The sequence below is a fragment of the Manis pentadactyla genome, chromosome 13 (genome assembly GCF_030020395.1).
Source record: "Manis pentadactyla isolate mManPen7 chromosome 13, mManPen7.hap1, whole genome shotgun sequence".
Taxonomy (NCBI): domain Eukaryota; kingdom Metazoa; phylum Chordata; class Mammalia; order Pholidota; family Manidae; genus Manis; species Manis pentadactyla.
Genome location: NC_080031.1, coordinates 35,204,004 through 35,228,711, shown reverse-complemented (window position 1 = coordinate 35,228,711; position 24,708 = coordinate 35,204,004). Strand labels below are relative to the sequence as shown.

The following is a 24,708-nucleotide window of genomic DNA, read 5'->3' as shown; positions in this document are numbered from 1 at the left end:
ACTGTCAAATGCATGGCCCATAGCTTCTGCTTTGAGCCCTGTGAGGCAGCCTGTTTTTTTTTGAGAGTGAACAAGTTTATTAGGCATTTCCTGAGAACAGGTTTTCTAGGGAGAGGGTGCAGGGGTACAAAAAGGCACGGAGCTCCTAGACAGAGCAGGGGGCTGGGGATGGGAGGGGCACAAAGCAGGGAGATGAGGCACAGGGAAGAGCGAGCTCCTCCCGATCTGGCTGATCTGGGCCTCGGCAAGCTGCCAGCTTGCCCCAGGGACCAGGGTGGATAAAGCCAGGCCTCCGTGAGGCAGAGACGTCACAGGCACGTGGAGGTGCTTGCTGGGAAGAGCTCAGACAGGTGACCCTGGGGTTCAAGAGAGAACCTGATGAAGGAGTATACACATCTGGGAGCCTCTAGCGGCTGCGCCCTCAGAATTCAGCGTCCACACCAGTGTCTCACTCTGTCTCTGCTTGCTGCTCCGAGACAGTGACTGAGTTCAGCAGGGGAGCTGGAGCCGGGCCACTCCTGCCCAAAGCCGGGCTTCTCTAAGGAACAGTCTCTGTTCTGGCGGCTTCCTATTGGTCTAGACAAGACTTGCTTAAGTTTGCATTGTAGTCTGAGGCTCTTCTTACCTACTCTCCTTCATCCCTCTTTTCCCTTCACATATGCCTGACTTGCATCACACTCCAAGGCTCTCACTTTACTCCTGTTCTCTCTCTCCTTTATCCTTCACAAGATAAACTTGTATTTTTAAATCCATCTTGGTATCTGTGTTCTGGGAGATATGAACTGTCATGCTCTGTACTACAGAATTTGTTAGGAATTCTCCCAAATCCTTTTACCTCACCTTTTCCTGCAACCATTCCTCAAAGATGCAAACAATTCACACCACGCATCATAAAGCTTGGCTACGATCATTTGTTGGAGGAAGTAATTGTACCACAACAGTGAGAACAGCAACCAAATTTCTGTCTCATTGAATCATAGTGCCAAGTAGGCAGATATAGTACTGAGGTAGGTCAGGGACATGAGACAAGCATCATGATTAACTATTCCTGCCTATGATGAAAAATGCTGAGATATAAACTGGATAGTAAGAACAGGAGGGACTCCATCTTAAGGCTATGATTCCATTTTAAAAAGTAGAGAAGATTCCTAACAAATGCTTTGGTAATCAGGCAATAACCCAATAGTCTACCTTAAGGCAGGGCAAGCAGTCTTAACTGATAAGTCTCCACTGCTTGAGGGTAACTACTGTCTTGGAGAACAAGATAAATACATCCCTTGTGTTGGGTTTATTTAGCAGAATCAGTTAGAGGACTGATAACAAGGGGAATGAGACATGGTGTCTCTCACGAGAGACAAGCACCTTGAGACCACAGTCAAGCCAATGCCCAACAATGCCCCTCTGCCCTTTGCCCCATTCTTGAAAGCTCAGAAGAAAGGCACCTCCTCTCTGAGGATGCCTGCACTTTCCTTTCTTCAAGTGTGTAGCTTTCTCACTGCTCAAATTATTGCAGTGTTTGGTCTTTGTTATTTCATTTTCTTTCCAAATCTTCACTCTGTCTCTGCTTTACTCCTAATAAGTAGGAAGGGGCTGCTAAGAGCTCAGATTTGGGCCTGCAGGTTTCTGTCACCTGGGTGACCTGGATGAAACTGGAGCTGTGTGATCTGCTCTTAGTAGCCTGCCCAAAAATCTCCTTGCTTTGGGAAGTTCTCAGAACATTATCTCACTCCATCCCATGTTCCACCACTCCCCCAAATCCTGGAGTGGTAGGGGCTGGTCCCCTTGCTCTGCAGATCCAAGTGGACACAGGATGCCAGGTGACCCTGGCTTCAGGAGTTGGCGAGGGAATCTGCCCTCAGCTGAGAACTTTCCTGCTTTCCCTCTGCTCTTTCCTGCTCTCTGCTGCCTGCAAGACAGCTGCCATTTCCTGCTGCTCTCTTGCTTCAGTGACTTCCTTCCTTACCTACACCTGCCCGACCCGTTTGAGAATTCTTTCTCGCCAAGAACCCTCTCCGGCCAGGTGGAGGTTTCTTCAGGTGCTTCCTTAGTGTGCAGGGAGACACCTCCCAGACGCGGCTGCCTGGCAACAGAAGTACTAAAAAAGCTGCCACTGTATGTTAGACATATAAACCAAGGTAATTTACATTTTTCAGGAGGAAATGGAGAAAGGAATAAAAGATACAATAGAGTGAGAAAATATTGCTCACAGCCCATCATTGAATATGTGGTCTTGGGAAATCTCCTCCAACAATTGAATTTTAAACTGAAGAGATGCAAAGAATAAAGATCCAAATGAATGCTGATGGTTAGTTTGGGCCCTGTTAGAGCTTCCAAATGATGCCATCTGAAAGTGCCAACATTTGAAATATATGAAGATTATTTTTGGAACAGAAAACAATAAAACAGTACAAAGTCATATAAAGAGGAGACAAAGGAAAAAATGAATGGTACTGAAGATATAAAAATGGAGAATGATCCACTAAGAGTGATTGGTATTTACTTCAAAAAGTACAGAGCAATGGAGAAATGGGAAAAAATATTAAATGGGTATGTGTAGGAGTATATTTATCACAGGAAAATAGACAAGGCTTATCAATCAGATTATTTTGCCAATTTACCTGTAAACAGCGAGGCACGGCTCCCACCGACAGATATGTCATTTCATTGCTGGTAGCATTCTTCATGGCACTCGACAGGAACAGTGAAAACTTGGAGGAAGCCCACTTTTCAGTCCCCAAGAAGGGAGCTGGGTATTATCCTTGTCCAGCTGTCATTTGCGTTTTTATCTTTAACATAGTCAGCACATTAAAAAAAAAGCCAGGGGGTACCTTCATATTCTGACAATTCTGATTGAAATACCGGGAAAGGAATGCTCCCAGACAAAGAAAAGAGTCTTGAATGCCAAAAAGGAAAACTTTGATCAAAGAGCAGAGAAGGGAACACAGGAAGGAAGCAAGGCCAAGCTCTGCTAACAGGAGAGGCAGAAGAGTATCAGCAGGGGAAATCCTTACTTAGAGGGGGATGAACTTAGGATGTGGACTTGGGAAATATTTTTAAGAGCAGGGAACGGATCCATGCGATGGTGAATGTGTCATGTAGTGTGCCTCACCCAAGTGCTCTTAGTAAAGGCGGAGACAAAACCCAGAACACGGCAGACAGTCCTTTCCAGAAGGATGCCACCAGCAGGAGGAAACTCAGCAGTGTATGCTCCCTAAGTGATTCAAAACAAAAAGTAGTTGGGATTAGTTGATGAAGATTGTGGGGGACAAAGACAGCAGGTAGAGTTAACTGAAGAGGCTTATGACCCTCAGAATTAAGAGAATGAAGGTGAGCAAAATTCCATCTTGGGAATTAAGATTTCTGGAAGAAGGGAAACACAAAAGTCTACAAATGTGTAAAGAGAAATCAAATACACAGCTGTACAAAGTAAAATGCATATAAAATATGATACCAAGCTGAGTGAAGAGAGAACAGTGACAATTTGAGTATTTATAAGAAATTGATGTTCAGTATTTGTGGAAATTAATTGGCATCAAATTGTTAAAGTGTTGGGTAAAAATCCCCCAATAAATTCATTTTGTTTGGTGACTGTGGATAAAATGAGAGTTCCTGTGGCCAGGATTCTCATCTGGCCCTGGTTGACTAGCTCACTGCACACCTGTGGGCAATACATGGCTGTTGACTCTATAGAAAGAGCTCCGCCCCGTGCTCTCTATGCATTGACACGGTGGCAGGGCTGCAAGGCTGCAGGAGAGCAGAGCAGAGGCTGGAGTGGTGGCAGCACCAAGGACAGAGGCCCAGACGATGGCTGTGCAGGATGACTGTGCAGAGAGGCCAGGAGGATGGCTGTGCAGACAGAGGGGCCCAGAGGCAGAGACTGGCTTGCTGCCTGCAGACTTGCTCTGAGTAAATGGGATTTTAGTGACGACCTGCTACCTGGAAATAAAGCTGGGTATAACCCTTTCACCCCAAGAATGTTTTGCTGTCATTTGTTACCTTATAGGTTAGAAGTCCAGGGGCAGGACAGTGTTCCCCTGGAAGTTCTAGGGGAGAATCCCTTTCCTTTCTCCAGCTTCTGTCGGCTCTCCACCTTCCTTTGACTTCTTTCATCTTCAAAGCCAACAGTGGCTGGTAAAGCTCCTCGTGCCGCGTCATTCTGACACTGACTCTCTCGCCCTCTCTTCCACCTATAAAGAAGCACTGGGTCCACAGATGATGATCTGGGATAATTGCCCCTGTCTTAGACTCAGCAGATCAGCAACCTTAATTCAATCTGCAACCTTAAATCTTCCTTGCCATCTAACAACATATTCACAGGTTCTGGGCATTAGGACATGGACATCTCTGGAGGTCATTAATCTACTTACCACATGAGCCTATTTACAGGATTCAGTGAGGGAGGGTTACTTATTTATTCAACAAATACTTATTGAACACAGAGTAGGTGGGTCTGGCATGTTTTTGGCACATAAATATTGTGTGTTTCTTCAGTTTGTAAACAGTGAGAGCTTACTGGAAGATTTTGTATAAGGAAGGGCTATGATGAGCTTTGTGTTTCAGAAATGAGTCTTGATTTCAATGGATAAGATAGATTAGCAATAGAAAACAGACTGGCGATGTAGAAGTCAGGAAACTACTGCAATGGCACACGTGAAAGATGAAGATTCTGAATTAAAGTAGGAGCAATACAATTATAAAAAGAAAGTGAAATTGAGGAGTTCAGTTTTGTAAACCTGAAGACCTGTTGAGTTGGATATACCCATGGGATTTCTATTTGGCTGTGTCCATAGTTGCCTTGATCTATAAGTTTGGACTAGAAATACAACTTTACTTTAGGTTGGTTTCTAACAGAGGGAAGGTGAGAATATCACTACTGGCTTCTTTGTGTAATCCTAGCTTTCCCAAAGGCAGAGTAGGGGAAATCTCCTTACTGGATTTCAAATGCAAATACATCATATTGTATTTAAATTTTGTTTTCAGGTATGTATGTGTCTTTCCCTGGACTTTGCCATTTCTTAGTCAGTGATTGTGTCTTATTTACCTTGGCCTTTTCAGCACATAGCAAAGTATTCAACCCAGAGTAACTCCCTAGAAAACGATTTATAGAGAAAAAGGAGCACAGTGAAAGAAAGGGCTCCGCTGAGCTTGTCTACCATTTAAAGGAGAGACTGCGCAGAGCAAAATAGAATTACAAGAAGATGAGTTATAAAATCTCTTGAATGAAGAGATATTAGAGAGAAGTTGGGATTGAATAGTTTCATTATTAGCTACTTTTGGAGCTTCTGAAAAGAAATGAAGAAACACCTCTAATTTGTTTCATGAAAATGTCCTCAATATCTGGATGTGGTTGGCATTACATCAAAACTCAAATTCTGTATCTTGTTTATCAGGAAATTTGAGATGATTGGAGGATTGTTAGTTGCTGCAGAATTTGGACTCTTGTGAGATAACATTTGGAATATAGGATGACCCTGTAAGCAGGTTAAGTGGATTAAACAGCTGTTTGTACAATAAAATGAATATAATCATTGAACTTGATTCATCTGACATGTAGTTATTTCCTCAAATACATTAAATCAGGTCATGATTAACCAATGGGATATTAGAGTTTTTTTGAATCTGTATTTTCTAAAATAACAATGGAGAAATTGTTGTTTACGGTAAAATTACAGAATTTGTGGTGGGACTTGCTCACTGGTTTTGCAGGGACAGAATTTTTGTGAGAAATATTTTTTCTTTTCTTCCTTTTTTCTATTCTTTCTGTTGCTTCCAGTCATTCTAGTCAGCTTCGTTATGCCACAAAAATCAGCTTTGTGGGCTGGTGGCATGAGCCATTGAGCAGCCCAGCCCAGTCAGGTCACTGAATCAATCTTCCTTGTTTTGCATTATTTGCTTCACCTACATAAGCAAGTCCCTGTTTTACTTCAGCAAGATAAAAGGAAACACTTCTTATGACCTTTATAATAGTGTAGTTCCTGCCTCTTCACAATATGACAAAGCATGTTGAAGTTATGCTCTCACTTACCTTTTCTACCCTTTCCCAGTTAGTCACAAGGTCTCAATAATTCTTTGTGCATTGGGGAGGTGTAGATAATCACCCATGTCATGCATGCCTCTGGTTGTCTTCTGAGTCTTCTTGAGAATAGTCTTCATGGTGTTTCAAATTCTGTGGAAGACTTTGAAAACCATATTTAATGAGAGTCATGTGGAAGAGGGATTAAATTTACTCTTTTTGGCTTTTGGATACAGAATAAACATAATTAGGTGTGTGTCAATTCGATTTTAATTAAGAAACATATTGAGTGGCAACCATATGTCAGGTGCTCTGCTATATCTGTAGATACAAAGATGAATAAAATTCTCACTTCTGTCAGTGATTTTAAAGTTTGGTAGGAAAGTCAAGCAAATAGAACAATAATAGCAACATAATGAGATAAGAGCTATTTTTAAATGTCCACACAACACTATGGAAGCAGATTGATGTACCAAAAAATAATATCTAGTTCTGAAGTTCAAAGACGATTTTTGTCTTTATAATCCAATTGTATCCATCCAACAGAGGGATGTTTTCCCTATAAGAAACTGGTTTCCTGTCACTGGAGGTCTGCAAGCTGAGACTAAACTGGAAAGGTAAAAAATGGGAAAGAGGCTGGGTGTGGGTTAACTGTGAGACTGGTGGTGTTTCCAAGTCTGAATTCAAGGATTCATTAACCATCAGTGTAGGGCTGAGTTTTAAGTAGTAGATTCCTGTATAAACTCAACATGGGTTGAACTGCTCACTCACTGCCTGATACTCCTACTCCCAGCCCCCATTCCTCTGCCATAACACTCTCCTTTATGGCATTTATCCAAAAAATATGAAAACACTAATTCAAATAAATATATGTACCTCCATGTTCATTGCAGCATTGTTTACAATAGCCAAGAAATGGAAACAACCTAAGTGTCCACTGATGGATGACTGGATAAAGAAAATGTTGTGTGTGTGTACATACATATATGGGCACACAGACATATATATGTATGTACATACATATGTGTAACACACACAGTGAAATATTATTTAGCCATAAAAAGAATGAAAATTTTGCTATTTACAGTAACATGGATGGACCCTGGGGTATTATGCTAAGTGAAATAAATCAGACAAGGAAAGACAAATGCCATATGATCTCATCTATATGTGGAATCTAGAAAAACAAAACAAATCAAACCCCAAACCTAGCCTGTAGATACAGAGAATAGATTGGTGGTTGCCAGAGATGGGGGGAGGGAGGTGGGTGAAATGGGTGAAAGGGTTCAAAATGTACAGATTTCCAGTTATAAAATAAATAAGTCATGGGAATGTAATGTATCGAACAATGACTATAGTTAATAATACTGCATTGTATATGTGAAAGTCGCTAAAATAGTAGTTCTTAAAATTCTCATCATAAGAAAAAAATTGTAACTATGTATGGTAACCTATTTAAGCAGACCTATTGTGATCATTTTGCACTACATACAAATACTTAATCACTGTGTTGTACACCTGAAATTAATTTAATTTTATATGCCAATTATACCTCAATTTAAAAAAATGGTGCAACACATGTTACTATGAGAAAATATTTCTATATCCTATATTTAGGCTTTTCATCTGATTTGCATCCGAAAACATAAGGGGTTTTTCATGACACTCTCAAATTTTAGGCCAGGTCACTGGATGTTTCTTTTCTTTTTTAGTGCAGGATATTGCTTTGGAATAAAATTTAGTAACATTTATTCACAAAGTGGGCTTATATATAGCTCTTGCAAATTAGGTTTCCTGTGGCTTTTAACAAGATACAATTTCTGCTTCATATCTGTTTGCTCCTAAGACTCTTGATGATTTCAACTCAGGTTGACAAGGGAGAAACACAAGCCTAGATTTTGTTCCAAATATTTTCTCACAATGGACCTCAGATATTACAGAATGAGGGAGGGCAATAATAGAGCAGCAGTTTTGAGGGGCGAGATTTTGGCAGACTGCTGGATGTCCACGTCTGTTCCTTCATCAAGTATTGACCGGATGACCTCTATGTGCTGAATGCTATTAAATCCTGGCCAAATGAAGAAAAACTAGATATGGCTTCTGGTGCCTAAAAGTTCACATTCTAGGCCGACACAGACTTTTCCTTGGAACTGAAGGGATGGAATTGAGACTGGTGAATTTCAGTGTCAAGTTAAGATACAAAGCTTGATGACATAACTCAGAATGGAGAGGGAAACATTAGCACAGTAAAACCAAAGTATTGGTTGATAAGAAATAAAAAGTTGTGTCAATAGAAGGAGTGTTATTCCTATGCACAATCAATTTATGTATGGGGATCATTAGAAATAAATTTCCAGGTAGACCATCTAGTTGCTTTTAGAAACTCTGTGGGGGGAAAATAGCACTATTCCTGAATGGAAGTCCTCTGCCATTCCAGACCCTCCCTCCGTCTTCAGGGTCAGAGCTCATCCCTCACTCTTCTTCCCTCCAACCTTCCCTGCTGAACATCATAGGCTAGAGCAGCAGGAACTGGACAGAGGAGTAAATCATTGACATTCTACAACTAAGAATGAAAATTTTGTAACATATAATAAAAGGTTGTGGAGACTTATTTATCCAAGAATGCTTAATGGCGATTGTGAGACAGAGGACAAAGACATGTAAATCAGAGGCTAACAATAGTTTACATGGGGCAGCCTTCTGTAATAGGCAAAGAGGTCTCAACTTAGTCTAGTAGTAGAGATATAAGTAGCTAAATTCATGATATGACTCTTGATTAACTCTTCCATCACTGCAAGCCATCCTGTAAAGAGCTGCTTAAACCATTACTGGTGTCCAGAAGTTACTTGATTCAGAGAGATACAGAGGAGGCAGTATAAGGAAGATCGTTTTGGTGAGAGAAAATCATCAATTCACAGATATAGATCCAACTAAAAAAATTATAAAAATCATTCCCCCTCCTACACCCTTTCCTGAGAATATCTAGAGAAATATCCTATAGGATTCATTTACATCTTTGAAGACTCAGCTCAGACATCACTTCCATTAAAAGCTTCCTCTGAACACCCAAAATTGTGTATCCTCCTTTGAACCCTCAAGGCAAAGTAATGAAAATCTGAACTAGTAATGAAAGAGAGATAATGGATGTAAGAGAAAAGTAGGCAAGGAAATGAATAAAATTTAGCAGTCCATCGTTACATGAGAGGGGAAAACAATGACCTAGGAGACTCTGAGCACTCTGGGCATGTGAACCAGGAAACGGAAAGGCAGCCATCCTCAGACACACAGACATACACGCTTGTTGGGTGGGAAACTGTACTCAGATTTGGTAATGTTGGGTTTAGGGTATTACTGGAATGTCTAGTTGTATGTGTCCCAACTGTGTATGTGGGACTTGAGTTTTCAGTGCATTCATGGCAAGCACCAAATAAAAATTTGATAATTACCTGTTAGAATATGGCATTTGAAGACATGAGAATATATCAATTTGCTGAATGATAAAAATACATACCAGGAAGAAAATAGGATCAATGATAGAACTTGGGGCAATATTTGCATTTCAGGCATTTGAGTAAGATAAAGACCCAGAGAAAGAGTCAGAGGGGTCCAGGAGGATCAAGAGTTTATCTTCATCAAAGGCAGAATAACTTTCTCAAGCAGCTAAGGAGGGCCCCAGCAGGCCCCAGCTGGGCAGAATGCAGGTTAAATGTTAAAATATTCCATCTTCTATCTTGCACTTATTTGGAGAAATTTTTTATTCGTTAAGTCAACAAATAAGATTAAAATCTGAAGAAGTAATATGTATTTTTTTTCTAATAATAGCGACAGGAATGATGTTAATTGCTAATCAATTAATCCAGTTTTGTTACATTTCTAGCAGGCTCATTCTAAGACCTGTGGCATATTGGAAAGATTATTCGCTTTGGAAGAAAACTTGCCAAGGTTTGAAATTTCTTGATGCTAATTAGTTATATGACATTAGGAAATTTATTTAATCTTTTTGAGTCTCAGTTTATTCATGGGTAAAATGTAAATAGTAATGCTTACCTTGCAGTACTCTTGTATGATTAAGATAATATATATTATTTAGCATATCATTTATACTAAATGATAAAGAAGGATTATTTGTCCTTCTGAATCCCTTATTCTCAATGTCATTTAACCCTCATGAACATCTCTAAAAAATATATTTATGTGTTCCTTTGCCTTAATATAGAAAACCATAAAAAACATTAATCAAGATTTTATGGGTATTAATGGAAAGATACTGAAGAAGTTTGCAAAATTGAAAGACAAATCTAGGAACTAGGGAAACTGTAGAAACATACCTAAATTGGAATTGCGCATTCCCCAACTTCCAGGATGAACACTGGTACAGAGAAGAAAAGAAAAGCCTAAGAATGGGAAAGATAAATATTTTTCAGGAGCCACTTGAACCCTGGCTCAGAAGGGCTAGAACCAGGAAATCAGTACTGTTAGTTGCTTCTTCTTTTGTTCTTTCATTTTTGCTCATCTATGTTTGCTTTCATTCTCTTCTGTTGTAAATGGATTCACTCTACATGCAGGGGGATCTGGTTGTTAGCAGCCAAATTAATTACCTTCTAGCTCTGTGAGAAAAGGGAAGAGCCAACATTACCAAAAATTCTGGTGAGGCACTCAATTGATCCGGCTTACTTCTTATACCCAATCCTGCAATTATGACTAAAGCTATAGCATCCTAGGATTCCTCCAGTTTGAGCTGTGAACTCAGTTCTGTGGCACTGGTGCTAGGGTCTCTTACCGGTAGTATTGAAGGAAGTCATGGAGTAGTCCTGACCCACAAATGGACGGCGCTATCGGAAGCTCCTCACCCTCTCCCCTGCCCTTGGAATGTACATTCCACCCAGCATTCCCAGAACCAGAGCATTTTTCTAGGACACAGCTTTGAGAGAGCAAGGTGTTGTCGAGACCATCTGGAGTAAATATGTGACTGAACCCAGTTAAGGTTTCTATATGAACTTTTAAGATTATGTGTGGGAGCAAAGATCTACTCATCTTGTGTCTGCCCACGAGTTTTATTTTTTAATCATGAAAGGGTGCCATTGATGGTTAAGGTAGATTGAATTTTTTCTTAAAAATTTAAAGATTATTGATTTTTCTCATTTAATTCATTAGTATAATCAATTTATTAAATTGATAGGTTTTTAAGAAATGTTGCATCAGTTTGGATCGTGGAATAGGTTCTCCTGTGTATTGTTCTTTTGCTACATGCTGAATTTCATTTACTAAAACATAGAAATTTTGATTCATGTTTGTAAGTGAGATTGGCCCATTGTTTTCTTTTCTTGTGTTATCTCTGCCTAGTTTTGAGCTCAATGTTTTTTCCAGTCTTATAAAATGAGTTGGGCAATTTTTTTCTTTTTGCTACAATTGGAAGAGCTTACATAAAATATGGATTATTTGTTCCTTATTGGTTTAATAGAAATGTCTGTAAATGACCTGGGCCTGGTACCTTTTCTTCAGAAAGAGAATCTTTGAATATGATTACAGTTTTTAATAGTTAGTTATTGTTCTACTCAGATTTTTTTAATTTAGTAATTAATTTTTCCTAGAAAACAGCCTTTTGATGTTTTTCATATTAATATAAACATATTTACAGCAATTTTTTATGATTGTAAAAGTTCTATTTTATCTATAGTTATTTTCTATTTTCCCATGTTAATATTGTTTTATTTGTGTCTTATCTTTCCACCCCATGGATTTATCTTACCTAGGATTTGTCTATTTTATTTGACTTTTTAAAAGAATCAGTTTTGGGTTTTGTTGGTCATCTCTATAAAGTAACAGTCAAAATGGCTATCCTGCCCAAAGCAATTTACACATTCAGTGCAATCCCTATCAAAATACCCATGGCATTTGTCAACAAACTAGAGCAAATAATCCTAAGATTCATATGGAACCACAAAAGACCCCAAATAGCCAAAGCAGTCTTGAGAAAGAACAAAGCTGTAGGTATTACACCCCTGACTTCTATACTACAAAGCTACAGTGATCAAAACATCATGGTACTGGCACAAGAATAGGTCCATAGATTGAAACAAAACAGAGAGCCCATAATAAACCCACCCATATATGGTCAACTAATATATGATAAAGGAGCCATGTATATACAATAGGGAAAAGACAGTCTCTTCAGTTACTGGTGGGAAATCTGGACAGATACATGCAAGAAAATGAAACTGGATTACTGCCCAACCCCATACACAAAAGTAAACTCAAAGTGGATTAAAGACCGGAATGTAAGACTTGAAACCATAAAACTCTTAGAATAAAACGGACAAAAGTCTCTTGAATGAAAGCATGATCAATTTTTTCTGGACATGTCTCCCCAGGCAAGGGAAACAAAATAAAAAATGAACAAATGGGAATACATCAAACTAAAAAGCTTCTGTACAGCGAAGGATATCAAAGCAGATCAAAAAGGCTTTTGTTTTGTTTTTAATTCTCTTTTTCTTTTTTGGCTTTTATCCTTGTTATATTCTTCTCTCTATTCTCTTTGCCTTAATATTAATATTTTTCCTCCTTATTGAATAGAAAATTTGTTTATTTTCAATTCTTCTTGTTTCCAGTAAGTATCTTTAAGGCTATAAGGACCACTTTAACTGCATCCCACAGTGTTTGAAATGTAGTAATTTTGTTGTCATTATGTCCTAAATTTTTTGTAACTTTCTATTCTGACTTCCTTTATAACCCCATCACTTATATAGGATTATATTTTCTGGTTTGCAAATGTATAGGATTTAAAGACAGGCTACCTTTTTGAGGTTTATTTCTAATTTTATTGTACTGTTATCAGTAAATACTGTTTGAATATTGCCAGTACTTTGTGATTTGTTGAGGTTTCCTTTGAAATTTAGTACACAGTCAATGTTTATAGAGGTTCTTTGCTTCCTTCAATGAATATATGTTCACTTTTGGGTGCAAAGTTCCATGTATTCTATCATGCTTAATAATTATATATATATCACATAGTTATATGTTATTCGATTTTCTAATTTCAAAGAGGTAGTTGAAACTCTCCAATTATGATTGAAACTGTTATTGTCGTTGATATTTCCTTAGTTTAACATTTTCCATCTATTTAATTTAAACTTTTTTGGTGTCATTTTGTTTTGGGTGTTCTACTCGTTTTTAAATCCACATGAAAAATATTTTATTTTAAAGGATGCATTTAAAACTTTAAATATGTGTATCTAGTGATATATTTAGCCTTGTGTCATCCCATTTTGTGCTCTGTGATATTTCTTTCTCTTTTACTCTGTCTTCCTGTTTTCTTTTAGAATGTTTGAATTTTTAAAAATGTATTTAGTTTTCCCCTTTCTAATTGTTTGGATGTTAAATGTTTGCTTTGATTTTTACTCGTGGCTATTCTAAAAATGATTCCTAGTAATGTTCAAAATGTATTGTCTTTCTTCTGAACAAGAAAAAATCTTTAGTTTGCTTTGACTTTGCTTTGGGCTAGTTCTCCAAAGTTCCTATGTTATTAAATTCTGAAAATGTTATGCTAACTGGCTATTACACCTGTGAAATTGTTATTTATTATTTTATATTTTATTGTTATTGTTATTTTTGCCATTTATTATACAGATTTTATTGCATATTTGGATTTTGCATTCTTCTTCCTACTAAGCTAATTTTTCTTGTTGAATATATTCTTTTATAGTTCTTTCATTGAAGTCTGTGGCAAATCAACATTCTGAATCTCAAAGAATCTTCAACTATCTGTATTCTTCATTCTTGAAAGATCATTTAGATGAATATAGAATTCAATATTCTGAGTTACATTTTCTCACCATTTTGAAGATACATTTATCCACTGTCTTTTGACATCTAGTGTTACTGATGAAAAAGCTATTAATGTGTTTCATCTTTGTAGGTAATCAGTTTTTACTCTCTAATTGTGTTTTAGGATTATTTATCTTTATTTCAAGTGTTTCACCATAATGGGTCTATAAAAAAGATATGAAAATTTATCCTTCTTCATAGTCCAAATCTTTGTCAATATTTAGGACTTGTGTTTCTTCAATAGTGGCAATTCTCAGTATTTTTCTTTAAATGTTGCCTATCTACTACCATTCTTTCTATTCTCTCATTCTGAAAATCATATTATATTTGGAGTATTTAGACCTATTCATTTGTGTTTCTAAGTTCTCCTCCCACCCACATTTAAAAAATCTATTTGTTTGTACTACTATATGGGAGGTTGCCTTGATTTAATTAATCAGTTCATGAATTTGCTATTAGCCTTTTATTGAATGAGTAGGTATCCTCTTAGTGATACTTAAACTTTGTTTAAAAATTAATGATTTCTAAGATTTTTAAAGGGTTTTAAAAAATAATCAACCACTCGTTTTTATTTCATTTTCACCTATCATTTATTCATTAGTCTTCTGTCTTGTTTTTTTTTTTTTGGTTCTCATTCACTAACTCAGAAAAAGTTAAAAATACTTATTTTAAAGTCTTTAGTGTTTTCTATTATGATGATTTCCCTGAGTTTTAAGTGCTTCTATGTTCTGAATATATCATTTGCTTTTTATGGTGATACTTTCCTTCAGCTGCTTTGTAATTTTTAACTGTAATTTATCTTCACAGGAAGGTTTCTTTAGCATGTGTCCAAAAACCTACAATGGTTTCAAGAAGGCCTTAGCCCTTAACACACTGGACATGACTTCAGTTAGCATTTCAAAGCTCAAAACTTCTGACCCTCTAAAGATGACATTTTTTCCTAAACCAGGTGCACTTGTTTTCCCTTGCCCTCAGCTCATGTTCATTTGCTGGCGGGTGGCAGATCCTCTTTGCCTGGCTTCACCTGCTTGGCACCGTCCCCGGCAGCAGAGCACAGCCTGGGAGGTCTCCACTCTCCCCCAGGCATCTGGTCTGGTTCTAATCCTGGTCCACGGCAAAACAGTCAGCACTCATTCCCGTTCACCACAGTGGCTTTGAGAATGACCGCCCCTGTATGGAAACAATGATTTGTCCTTTTCTTATGTTTAAGAGAATTTCGGTGTTATAAATTAACACTGTGATCTTAAATTAAGAACATTATTTTCAATATTACATTTGAATTATTATTCATTAGGATGTATTTTATATGCTGATACAGAGATCCAGTTTTTTTTTTCCAAAATAGTGAACCATTTGATCACACATTGTTCACTGATTAATCAACCTCCTCTCTCCAGATGCCAATTTATTATGTTTCCATAATTATTTTGGTCTAATTATGGACTTTTCTCTGTATCACTAAAGAGTCAGTCTCTGTGCCAGTATCACACTCTTATAATTACCATAACTGTATCACCTGTTTTAATATGAAGTAGAATAAACCCTCCTTCATCACTCTTCCAGAATTTCTTCAGATATTTTCATTTGCTTCTTCTTTCACCTAAACTTTAGAATAATCCTGTCATTCACAAATACTCTCTTGCTGTTTTGATTGGGATGACATATCTTTTATACAAAATTGAACTCCCAAACTAAGAACAAGTACATACCCCTTTAATTAAATCTATTGTAACCTTTATTTCAAAGTGATAATTTTCTATAGATAAGGTATTATTGAGATTATTTCTAGGAATTTTGATTATTATTGTTTTTGTTGCTGTTGTAATTGGGTTTGTCTTATGTTTTTGTCCAAATTATTTATCATTTTATACATTTGTATTCAGTTAAATTTATTAACATTAATTTTTTTCTAACAGTTTTACAATTCAGAATTTAAAATATTCCAGTTGTCTATTCATCTCATCTGCAAATAATGATAGTTTTCTATTTCTATTGGCTAATTCTTATAAGACAATGCTAAATAATAATAAAAAACAGGTATCCTTTTGTTGCTTCCAAATTTAATGGGAATGCTTTTCATGTTTTGTCTTTTGCTTTGATTTTATAATTAACTGTGTTATGAGAATGTATCAACACAGTGGGCACAAACAACAAAAGTCCAACCAAATGCATCATAAAAGTGAGAAAAACAAAAGGCTAACTAAAAGTGTCATAAATATGAGAAAAATGAGAAAATCTCATGCGTGGCAAAGGAAAAGAGACCTCTGGTGTCTATAGATATAGATACCTCTGATATCTGTTAGATAGAACCTAATCATGATTCACTGTCTGAAGCTAGGGAGGGTGTGCTCACATTCTCTGAGTAAACAGAAGGGTGAAGAACTGAACCAATTAGGATGGTGCCTGTTAGAAACAAGGGGTTAGGGGTAGATTGAATGCTGGGTAGGCAACAGTGTCTGCAACACAGAATTCCCACCTCCATTTTTCTTCAGAATTCTTCAGCAGTCATTTTTGGTTTCTTCAAATGCCTTTAGGTCCCAATTAAGCTGATCGCATCATTTTTTCCATTGACCTTTGATGGTAAAAAATATTTTCTAAGGTTGAGCTGTTGTAATTTCTTGAATGAATCTAATTTGGTAATTGAAAATAAATTTAAAACTTATTTCTGAATTACATTTGTAAATATTTTAGCTAGTATTTAAAATAAGATTTATAAAAGAATGATGTCAGCATCATGGCAGCGTAAGACATCTATCATTTTTGAAACTTTTCTCAACAACAAATTTTGGCATCCATCCAAAGACAAAAGTGCCCTTGAGGGAGCTATAGGATCCAGGACCAAACACTGAGGGACCAGAAGGAGCCTGGCCTGCTGGAGCATTGGATCATAGGCAGACAGACCTTGGTTTTGGATGTGGACCCTGTAGTGGCCCATGAACTTACGCCAGGGACTCTTGGCTGCAATCCCATATCCACAGTACTGAATCCTCAGCTACATGACAGGAAGTAGTGAAGATACTGAGAAAGCAGCAGATAGAATCTTCAGAGGTCATTTAAGTATACAGATCCTACTAAGTGCATTTCAGACTCCAGCAAGAAAACTGTTCATGAGACACTGGAATACAAAAACCTCAGATCCCCACAACTGGCCCACAAGCACCCACAGTGTTGCATGAGTCTCACCTTATGAGTCTGGGCTCCTTGTGCATGGTCCCAGAAACAGTGGTGGGAACAAATTTTGGCAGGCAGTTAATGAGCATGCACAGAAATCAAACCTGAATTTGTGGGCCAGGAAGAGAATACAAACTTGGGATTTAGCATCACCTTTGGGAAAACAAAAGTGGCTCTGTCAGCACGTTGCCTGGTACATTTTAGCATCCAGAGAAGGCATATAAGCTTAAGAATTCCACCACAATAAGGAGCAAGAAACATGGATCAGGAATACTCATAGATCTGAGATAGCCTAAGAATCTCTAGTAGGGCTGACAGAAACTATCTCTATCCTGAAAGCAGTTAGTAAAGACTAGGTGAAATGACTGCTTCAAATGCAAAGACAGCAGCACAAGACTTCTAGGAACATAAACATTCAAGGTAACATGAAACCACCAAAGATCACAATCATCCTCCAGTAACTGAACCCAAACACATGGTGACCTGTAATTTATCCAATCAAGAATAATGACTGTTTTAAGGAAACTCAATGAGCTGCAACAAATTAAAAAAATAGCACACAAAATAAGAAAAACAATACAGACAGAAAAAGAGAAGTTTTACAAAGATGTAGAAATAATAAAACAGAACCAAACATAAATTCTGGAGCTAAAGAATACAATGGGTGAAATTAAAAATTCAAAAGAGATCATAATAGCAGAATGGTTCAAGCAGAAGAAAAAGTCTGTTAGCTAGAGGAAAGAAGGTTTGAAATTACCCAGTCAGAAGAGAAAAAGAACAAAGTATGAAAAAGAACAAGAAAACCTACATCATCAACAGTAAACCATGAAAAGAAGTAGTTTGCAAGTTGTTGGACTTTTGGAAGAGGAGAAGGAGAAGGAACCAGAAAACCTACTAAAAGAAATAATGGCTGGTAATCTCCTAAGACTCCCAAGTCCACTCACATTGGGGAAGGGATTTTGCTTTATTTAGTGTATCAATTCAAATGTTAATGTCATCCAGAAACATCTTTTTAGGCACACCTAGAAAGGGTTAGCCAAATATCTGGGCATCCCATGGCCTAAAACTTGACACATAAAAACCAACCATCAGGGAATGGAGCCAAGATGGCAGCATGAGTAGAGCAGCAGAAATCTCCTCCCAAAACCACATATATTTATGAAAATATAACAAAGACAACTCTTCCTAGAATAGAGACCAGAGGACACAGGACAACATCCAGACCACATCCACACCTGCGAGAACCCAGCGCCTCACGAAGGGGGTAAGATACAAGCCCCAGCCCAGCGGGACCCAAGGGCCCCGCACCCCAGCTCCCAGCAGGAGGAGAGGAGTCGGAGTGGGGAGGGAGAGGAAGCCCAGGACTGCAAAACACCCAGGCCTAGCTATCCGGACTAGAGCACAGACACAGTGCATGTGTGGGGTCCTGGAAACTAGGGAAACAAGACGGCAAGACCTGTGAGCGGGTCCCTGAGGCTGGTGCCCGGGGACAACGAAAAGCGAGTGGCTTTTTTCTTTAACTTTTTTTTTTTTTGCGAGTGCTTTTTGGAAGTCTTACAGGGACAGGGAACCCAAAACCAGATGGAAGCATCCTGGGACACTTAGTGTCCCAGGGAATGTGGGGATCTCTGGGCACTCTAACCCCCTGGGTAGCAGGGAGTACGGAAGCCCCTCACAGAGATAAATAGCCTCCCGGCTGCTCCCTCGCCAACATGGCTCCACCATATCGGAGCAGCCACCTGAGGCAAGCCATGCCCACAGCAACAGCAGAGATAAACTCCATAGCAGCCTGGCAGGAATCAGAAGCCCTGTCTGCACGCACCTGCCCAGCACAAGCCACTAGAGGTCGCTGTTCTCCCAGGAGAGGAAGGACACAAACCAACAAGAAGGGAAGTTCTTCCAGCCATCACTCGTCCCAGCTCTGCAAACTATCTATCACCATGAAAAGGCAAAATTACAGGCAGACAAAGATCACAGAGTCAACACCTGAGAAGGAGACAGACCTAACCAGTCTTCCTGAAAAAAGAATTCAAAATAAAAATCATAAACATGTTGACAGAGATGCAGAGAAATATACAAGAGCTAAGGGATGAAGTCTGGAGGGAGATTACAGACTCCCAGAAGTAGATTACAGAAGTGAAACAAACTCTGGAAGGAATTATGAGCAGAATGGATAAGATGCAAGAGGCTATAGATGGGATAGAAACCAGAGAACAGGAACGCATAGAAGCTGACATAGAGAGAGATAAAAGGATCTCCAGGAATGAAACAATATTAAGAGAACTGTGTGACCAATCTAAAAGGAACAATATCCATATTATAGGGGTACCAGAAGAAGAAGAGAGAGAAAAAGGGATAGAAAGTGTCTTTGAAGAAATAATTGCTGAAAACTTCCCCAAACTGTGGGAGGAAATAATTGAACAGACCACAGAAATACACAGAACTCCCAATAGAAATGACCCAAGGAGGAGACCACAAAGACACATAATAATTAAAATGGCAAAGATCAAGGACAAGGAAAGAGTTTTAAAGGCAGCTAGAGAGAAAAAGGTCACCTATAAAGGAAAACCCATCAGGCTATCATCAGACTTCTCAACAGAAACCCTACAGGCCAGAAGAGAATGGCATGATATATTTAACGCAATGAAACAGAAGGGCCTTGAACCAAGGATACTGTATCCAGCACGATTATCATTTAAATATGATGGAGGGATAAAACAATTCCCAGACAAGCAAAAGATGAGGGAATTTGCCTTCCACAAACCACCTCTACAGGGTATTTTAGAGGGACTGTTCTAGATGGGAGCACTCCTAAAACTAAACAGATGTCACCAGAGAAAATAAAATCACAGCAAAGAAAGCAGACCAACCAAATACTAACTAAAGGCAAAAAAATAAAATCAACTACCCACTAAAAGCAGTTAAAGGAAACGCGAAAGAGCACAGAATGAAACAACCAACATATAAAGAATCGAGGAGGAGGAACAAGAAGGGAGAGAAGAAAAGAATCTCCAGACAGTGTATATAATAGCTCAATAAGCGAGCTAAGTTAGGCAGTAAGATACTAAAGAGGCTAACCTTGAACCTTTGGTAACCACGAATCTAAAGCCTGCAATGGCAATAAGTACATATCTTATAGTCACCCTAAATGTAAATGGACTGAATGCACCAATCAAAAGACACAGAGTAATAGAATGGATAAAAAAGCAAGACCCATCTATATGCTGCTTACGAGAAACTCACCCCAAACCCAAAGACATGCACAGACTAAAAGTCAAGGGATGGAAAAACATATTTCATGCAAACAACAGAGAGAAGAAAGGAGGTGTTGCAGTACTAATATCAGACAAAATAGACTTCAAAACAAAGAAAGTAACAAGAGATAAAGAAGGACACTACATAATGATAAAGGGCTCAGTCCAACAAGAGGATATAACCATTCTAAATATATATGCACCCAACACAGGAGCACCAGCATATGTGAAACAAATACTAACAGAACTAAAGGGGGAAATAGAATGCAATGCATTCATTTTAGGAGACTTTAACACGCCACTCACCCCAAAGGATAGATCCATTGGGCAGAAAATAAGTAAGGACATGGAGGCACTGAACAACACAGTAGAACAGATGGACCTAATAGACATCTACAGAACTCTACATCCAAAAGCAACAGGATATACATTCTTCTCAGGTGCACATGGAACATTCTCCAGAATAGACCACATACTAGCTCACAAAAAGAGCCTCAGTAAATTCCAAAATATTGAAATTCTACTAACTAACTTCTCAGACCACAAAGGTATAAAACTAGAAATAAATTCTACAAAGAAAACAAAAAGGCTCACAAACACAACACATGGAGGCTTAACAACATGCTCCTAAATAATCAATGGATCAACGAACAAATTAAAATAGAGATCAAAGAATATATGGAAACAAATGACAACAACAACACAAAGCCCCAATTTCTGTGGGACATAGTGAAAGCAATCTTAAGAGGAAAGTATATAGCGATCCAGGCACACTTGAGAAGGAAGAACAATCCCAAATGTGTCTTACATCACAGTTATCGAAACTGGAAAAAGAAGAACAAATGAGGCCTAAAGTCAGCAGAAGGAGGGACATAATAAAGATCAAAGAAGAAATAAAATTGACAATAATAAAACAATAGCAAAAATCAATGAAACCAAGAGCTGGTTCTTCGAGAAAATAAACAAAATAGATAAGTCTCTAGCCAAACTTATTAAGAGAAAAAGAGAATCAACACAAATCAACAGAATCAGAAATGAGAATGGAAAAATCACGATAGACTCCACAGAAATACAAAGAATTATTAAAGATTACTATGAAAACCTATATGACAACAAGCTGGAAAACCTAGAAGAAATGGACAACTTCCTAGAAAAATACAACCTTCCAAGACTGACCAAGGAAGAAACACAAAAGTTAAACAAACCAATTACAAGCAGAGAAATTGAAATGGTAATCAAAAAACTACCCAAGAACAAAACCCCCGGGCCAGACGGATTTACCTCGGAACTTTACCAGACACACAGAGAAGACATAATACCCATTCTCCTTAAAGTTTACCAAAAAATAGAAGAGGAGGGAATACTCCCAAACTCATTCTATGAAGCCAACATCACCCTAATACCAAAACCAGGCAAAGACCCCACCAAAAATGAAAATTACAGACCAATATCCCTGATGAACGTGCATGCAAAAATACTCAATAAAATATTAGCAAACTGAATTCAAAAATATATCAAAAGGATCATACACCATGACCAAGTGTGATTCATCCCAGGGATGCAAGGATGGTACAACATTCAAAAATCCATCAACATCATCCACCACATCAACAAAAAGAAAGACAAAAACCACATGATCATCTCCATAGATGCTGAAAAAGCATTGGACAAAATTCAACATCCATTCATGATAAAAACTCTCAGCAAAATGGGTATAAAGGGCAAGTACCTCAACATAATAAAGGCCATCTATGAAAAACCCACAACTAACATCATACTGAACAGCGAGAAGCTGAAAGCTTTCCCTCTGAGATTGGGAACAAGACAGGGATGCCCACTCTCCCCACTGTTATTTAACATAGTACTGGAGGTCCTAGCCAGAGCAATCAAACAAAACAGAAATACAAGGAATCCAAATTGGTAAAGAAGAAGTTAAACTGTCACTATTTTCAGATGACATGACATTGTACATAAAAATCCCTAAAGACTCTACTCCAAAACTACTAGAACTGATATTGGAATACAGCAAAGTTGCAGGATACAAAATGAACACACAGAAATCTGTGGCTTTCCTATACACTAACAATGAAACAATGGAGAAATCAGGACAACAATTCCATTCATAATTGCATCAAAAAGAATAAAATACCTAGGAATAAACCTAACCAAAGAAGTGAAAGACCTATACCCTGAAAACTACAAGTCACTCTTAAGATAAATTAAAGGGGACACTAACAAATGGAAACTCATCCCATGCTTGTGGCTAGGAAGAATTAATTTCGTCAAAATGACCATCCTGCCCAAAGCAATATACAGATTTGATGCAATCCCTATCAAATTACCAGCAACATTCTTCAATGAACTGGAACAAATAGTTAAAAAATTCATATGGAAACACCAAAGACCCCGAATAGCCAAAGTAATCCTGAGAAAGAAGAATAAAGTAGGGGGGATCTCAGTCCCCAACTTCAAGCTCTATTACAAAGCCATAGTAATCAAGACAATTTGGTACTGGCACAAGAACAGAGCCACAGACCAGTGAACAGATTAGAGACTCCAGACATTAACCCAAACATATAAGGTCAATTAATATTTGATAAAGGAGCCATGGACATACAATGGGGAAATGACAGTCTCTTCAACAGATGGTGCTGGCAAAACTGGACAGCTTCATGTAGGAGAATGAAACTGGACCATTGTCTAACCCCATACACAAAAGTAAATTCAAAATGGATCAAAGACCTGAATGTAAGTCATGAAACCATAAAACTCTTAGAAAAAAACATAGGCAAAAATCTCTTAGACATAAACATGAGTGATCTCTTCCTGAACATATCTCCCCGGGCAAGGAAAACAATAGCAAAAATGAACAAGTGGGACTGTATTAAGCTGAAAAGCTTCTGTACAGCAAAAGACCCCATCAATAGAACAAAAAGGTACCCTACAGTATGGGAGAATATATTTGTAAATGACAGATCCGATAAAGGCTTAACGTCCAGGTTATATAAAGAGCTCACACGCCTCAACAAACAAAAAACAAATAATCCAATTAAAAAATGGGCAGAGGAACTGAACAGACAGTTCTCCAAAAAAGAAACACAGATCACCAACAGTCACATGAAAAGATGCTCCACATCGCTAATTATGAGAGAAATGCAAATTAAAACCATAATGAGTTTTCACCTCACACCAGTAAGGATGGCTACCATCCAAAAGACAAACAACAACAAATGTTGGTGAGGTTGTGGAGAAAGGGGAACCCTCTTACACTGCTGGTGGGAATGTAAATTAGTTCAACCATTGTGGAAAGCAGTATGAAGGTTCCTCAAAATGCTCAAAATAGAGTTACCATTTGACTCAGGAATTCCACTCCTAGGAATTTACCCTATGAATGCAGCACTTAAGTTTGAAAAAGACAGATGCACCCCTATGTTTATTGCAGCACTGTTTACAATAGCCAAGAATTGGAAGCAACCTAAGTGTCCATCAGTAGATGAATGGATAAAGAAGATGTGGTACATAAACACAATGGAATATTATTCAGCCATAAGAAGAAAACAAATCCTACCATTTGCAAAAACATGGATGAAGCTAGAGGGTATTATGCTCAGTGAAATAAGCCAAGCAGAGAAAGAGAAATACCAAGTGATTTCACTCATCTGTGGAGTATAAGAAGAAAGGAAAAACTGAAGGAACAAAACAGCAGCAGAATCACAGAACCCAAGAATGGACTAACAGGTACCAAAGGGAAAGGGATTGGGGAGGATGGGTGGGTAGGGAGGGATAAGGGGGGTAAGAAGAAAGGGGGTATTAAGATTAGAATGCATAATGGGGGGGTGGGAGAAATGGGAGGGCTGTACAACACAGAGAAGACAAGTAGTGATTCTACAACATTTTGCTATGTTGATGGACAGTGACTGTAAAGGGGTGTGTTGGGGGGACCTGGTATAGGGGAGAGCCTAGTAAACATAATATTCTTCATGTAATTGTAGATTAATGATAACAAAAAAAAAAGAAGTAAGTAAGGGGGAATTACTCCCTGATAGGATAAAACTAACTGCAAATCACCGATTAATGCATGCTTTAAATATCCTTAATTTTGATCATTTAAAGGGGTTTCAGATGATCAGCTATGGGAGTACATTTTTCTGATAATATTCCTTTCTCTTAAAAAAAAAAAGCAGTTCCTGTGTGGTGATCTCCAATAAGTTCTTCACAATGGTATAAAGGGCATATCAAAGGGTGGGCAAAGGGTTTGTTTGTGTTTATACAGAGGATCAAAGCCTAATTTGGCTACCCAGAAAACGAATTAAGATATGATATGAAGAAGAACTTCCAATATCAACATTCTCTGGAAGATTCATTCCAGAAGATGATCATCAAAAACTTCAACAAAGATCCTGGCACTGTTGCAGTTGTAGCTGCATTCATCCCACTGGCTCCTGG

General features: G+C 38.1%; 1 long non-coding RNA gene across 2 annotated transcripts in view; it reads right to left on the bottom strand.

Moving 5' to 3' along the window:
- Nucleotides 1-5,984: 5,984 nt before the first annotated feature.
- LOC118921537 (uncharacterized) overlaps nt 5,985-24,708 on the bottom strand; it is a 30,876-nt gene continuing 12,152 nt past the window's right edge. The window contains exons 2-3 of one of the 2 annotated variants that reach the window (XR_008993259.1): nt 16,314-16,409; nt 5,985-6,176 (exon numbers count right to left, since the gene is read on the bottom strand). This is a non-coding gene — a long non-coding RNA (uncharacterized LOC118921537). Of the gene's footprint in view, nt 6,177-14,444; nt 16,410-24,708 lie in introns of those variants that run through there. The other variant, XR_008993260.1, reaches the window with a different exon arrangement.